Here is a 4,780-nt window from a genome sequence, read left to right on the forward strand (position 1 = left end):
TGTTGAAGACCTCAGACATTTGAGTGCCTTTTGTCATGACTAAAATCATTCAAGTCATTTTTTGATGTTACTTACACAGATTCCTCAATTGTTTTTAACCCCAACCCCTCTTTAAAAAACAAAACAAAACAAAACACTATTTAAGAGAGACAGACATTCTAAACTGGTTCACTACACAAATGGCTGTAGTAGCCAGGTTTGGGCCAGGCTGAAGGACCCCATTCTGGTCCTGACGTGGATGGCAGGGCCCAAGTACTTGGGCCATCTTCTGCTGCTTTCTTAGGCACTGGAAGTGGAACAGCAGGACCGCAGCTGGTGCTTTGACATTGGATGCCGATATCACAAGGGGACACTTAACTTACCGTGCCAAACACTGACCCTAATTGTTCTTTATCTTTCATGTCCTTCCTAGTTTCACAAATGTGTCCCTAGAGTTTCCATGTGAAAGCACAAAAACACCATAATGGGATCTACCAGAAAGCAAGTACTGTAACCCTGGGTGTGGTAACTCACGAGGCACTGATGTAACCAGGTGGCTACCTCAGGTTGACAGTCACCTTCAGGTGATTAAAGTGTAGTTAAGGGCAAATCAGCTATGTGGAGAACTCTGACGGTATGGAAGAGGAGGTGTTGAAGCCCTTTACAGCCGTTTTCAGTAAGTGGTCACTGGGCAAGGGGCGGCAGGAGTTTCCACCTGTGTAGTACCCATCAGGCTGCTGAGGCAGGCCAGTTACCCGCAGTTAGTGTCCTAGTAACGGGGCGGACAGTCTGGCCGCAGGGACGGCTGAGCAGGATTAGCTTGTTTGTTTATAATGACAAAGAAACTCTCAGGAACACGGACTGTCTTTAGAATCTGAAATATTCGATCAGGAGACAAGTAGGTTATTTCCTATTTTTGACATGTTAGTTTGGAACCCGGAAGTTTCAGAGACGAAGAAAATGTTTCCTGGGGAAAATAAGTCTTCCGGACACAGATTCTGAGGCAGAAGGGTCTTCATTCCACAGTCTCACTACACTCCCATATTCTGAACACACTTCATTATTATTTGCCTGGTGTTTGCCAATTAAGTCTGTAAAATGATACAGAAAATTTAAAAACTGCTTATACTATTCAGATGCCTCCACTTAATACAACTAAAGCTAGGTCTCTGAAGGAAAAAAAAAAGGGGGGGGGGGGGGGACGAAAGACACACGCTGTAATGACTTGTAACGGCCACACTGTTCTCAGGCAGCAGCCTTTCTGTAGTTGAGAATTTCACATGCCTGGTCTTTAAAACGGTTGTAACTTTGTTAATTAAACAAGTACCCACTAACAGTTCTGCACACCGTCTTCTACCCCACAGCTCAACTGCCTGTACTGGGATCTAGAAACAAAGTAAGATCACTGATACCCGGATAATCATGGTTCAGGATGTCAAAGCCCTGAGAGACAGGCAATGGGCTTGGAAAATGCCTACATTAGGTTTTTAAGGACAAGTGAAAAGTCAACTAAGTGAAGGAGGAGAGGATCAGCACTCCCAGCAGTTTACGAAAAGGCAGAGGTGTGAGGCTGCATGGTACAAACAGCACACCCAGGTGGAGGCAGGAAACATCTAGATGAAAAGGTGGGCAGAAGCTCCAACTTCCACGTTAACTTGGAAACTGTGTGTGTGTTAGGGACAGGGAACTAATGAGAGATTCCAGGCAAAGATAGGGCTAGTCATTTTCCCATTTTAGACCTATCACCGTGTAGCTTTTCATGTGAGAACTGAGACGTCATGCCAAACGGTTGAAGGGGCATCTCAGGGGAAAAGGAGGTCATAATAGAAAGCTGCCTTTTGAAAAGATACTCCCTTTTCCAAGTTCCTTAAATAGAAATAAAAGATATAGGTAATATACTTTGCAACAGATACAGGGGTTATGTTGTATTACACACACACACACAAAATCACCATACTCAAAGTGGTCAACTTAACAGAGAAAAAAGTATCTGGATGTTTTAAGAGCAGAGGGGAAACTCAGGTTGGATTAAGGATGGTAGTGATGAAGAGATCCCAAACTGTGTTCAAGGAAGAAAATAAAAGGATTCTTTGAAAAACAATCAAGGGGACAGAAGGACATATAGTCAAGGGAGATAGGTCATGCAACCGAACTCAAAGTTCTTCACAACCTGGTATTAACCACCCAAATTACCTTTAACCAGTTCAGTCCCAAAGTTGCAAATACATCTCAACCTGCTGTGCTAAATAATGACTAAAATATGGGTGTACAGACTCAGGTACTGGTGGAATGTTATTATTTTAGAGTTACTCTATCAGTGGTGGTGGTGTAAGTCAACCTTATGAACATCTAGGATTAGTTTTCAAGAAGTCTGATTGGTAAAGGAAGGGCTACCACCATCTTCTATGTGATGGCTACTGTTCAGTTAGCACAGGGAATATGGCAAAAAGGTATGGCTGGGTTTGTTATGTATTGTGTTCTTCCTATCACTTAAATGAACCTAAGTCAACGAAATATGACAACAAGCTCCCCCTGCGAGTTTAAAAACTTGTTAACCTCAGCCTTGTCCCTTCCCTTCCACCACATCAAGTATTCAACCACTTTTTTTTTTCAACCACTTTTTTTTTTTTTTGACAGGCAGAGTTAGACAGTGAGAGACAGAGAAGAGAGAAAGGTCTTCCTTCTGTTGGTTCACCCCCCAAATGGCCGCTACGGCCAGCGCGCTATGCCGATCTGAAGCCAGGCGCTTTCTCCTGGTCTCCCATGTGGATGCAGGGCCCAAGCACTTGGGCCATCCTCCACTGCACTCCCAGGCCACAGCAGAGAGCTGGATTGGAAGAGGAGCAACTGGGACAGAACCAGTGCCCCAACCAGGACTAGAACCCAGAGTACCAGCGCCACAAGCAGAGGATTAGCCTAGTGAGCCACGGCGCTGGCCTCAACCATTTCTTATATCACTCTTTATTACACTCTGAAAGACAATCTACATTTTTACAAAACAGATTTCTTGTGAGAGTGGCATGACTTATTTTTTTGTGTAAAGTGAATATACTGATTTGTTTTTATGAACATATTATTTTACAGAAATAGTTGTATTTTTCAAAAGTTAACTGATTTACTGATGGTATTAGGTAGCAGTTGGGAAAAGCTACATGCATAGATAGTTTCAATAGCATATCTCAAACATAAAGATGTAAACTTGAGAGTAAATGACAAACTTCAGCAAAAAAATTTTACAAAGAGTGTTTTGGTGTTTTCAAAAGAAAGCTGAACTCCTGTTTTTTTTAATTTTTAAATTTTATTTTATTTTTTGACAGGCAGAGTGGACAGTGAGAGACAGAGAGAAAGGTCTTCCTTTGCTGCTGGTTCACCCTCCAACGGCCGCCGCGGCCGGCACACCGTGCTGATCCCAAGGCAGGAGCCAGGTGCTTCTCCTGGTCTCCCATGGGGTGTAGGGCCCAAGCACTTGGGCCATCCTCCACTGCCTTCCCGGGCCATAGCAGAGAGCTGGCCTGGAAGAGGGGCAACCGGGACAGAATCCGGCGCCCTGACCGGGACTAGAACCCAGTGTGCCGGCGCCGCAGGTGGAGGATTAGCCTAGTGAGCTGCGGCGCTGGCCTGAACTCCTGTTTTAGAGATTTTGTACATACATGCATGCTCACTCCATGTATTCTGAAGAAGTCCAATTATATTTACTAAACTGGTTAAGTTACTGTTAACTGACTAAAGCACCACAGGTTTTATTTAAACTGCTTACATTAAAAAATATTCAATTTACATAACAAAGTTTTTAGATATTTATTGTGTAAAGTATGAAAGGACTTCAAAATTTTTATGGAGTGGAATTAAGATACATTTTGCTGCAAAAGTTTTAAATCCATGCACAGTGCTTTCATAATATGCATTTTCCACAAACTTTCTGAAGTACCCTGAGTGTTATGTAAATACATTTATATATTATATAACCTAGAAAATAGCAGATGCTTACTAAAACTTTTTTCGTATCTTAATTATATCTAAATCTGGTACATAAGCAATCAGTCTCCACTAAGACATATCATGGCAGGTGTTCACATCCTGGTTTGGCAATGTGGCACAGCGGGTAAAAACACTGCTGGCAACCTGGTATCCCATACGGGCATCAGTTCGGGTCATGGCTGCACCACTTTGATCCAGCTCCATGCTAGTGGCCTGGGAAAGCAGTTGAAGATGGTCCAAGTGCTTGGGCCCTTACACAAATATGAGAGACGCAGAAGCAGCTCCTGGCTCTGGCCTGCCACAGGCCTGGCTGTTGCAGCCATCTGGGGAGTGAACAGCAGATAGATAGAAGATGTCTCTATCCTTTTCTCTAATTCTGCCTTTCAAATAAATAAAGTAAATCTTTGAAAAAGAAAAAAAAAAAAAAAAAACAAAAAAGAATGCCTACATCCTGTATCTGAGTACCTGGGTCAAAACTCAGCTCCAAACTACAGCTTCCTGCTAATGCAGACCCTGGAAAGCATCAGTCATAGCTCAAGTATCTGGGAACCTGCAGGCCACATGAGAGATGTGGACTGAGTTCCTGGCTAGGCAATCTGGGGAGTGATCCAGCAGGTGGGAGCTTCCTCTCTGCCTTAAAAAAAAAAAAAAAAAAAAAAATACAAAGATACGTACTATCACCACAGAGTGACACAAATCCATAATGGGACCAGAAATAGTGTAACCATTAAGCTAAAGGAAATTACTTTAACACCAAATTATCAAAAACCATTAAAGAGGCAGACTCCACAGAATTCCCTTAGTAATAATTTATACATGCTGA

This window comes from Lepus europaeus, chromosome 6 (assembly GCF_033115175.1).
Source record: "Lepus europaeus isolate LE1 chromosome 6, mLepTim1.pri, whole genome shotgun sequence".
NCBI lineage: Eukaryota > Metazoa > Chordata > Mammalia > Lagomorpha > Leporidae > Lepus > Lepus europaeus.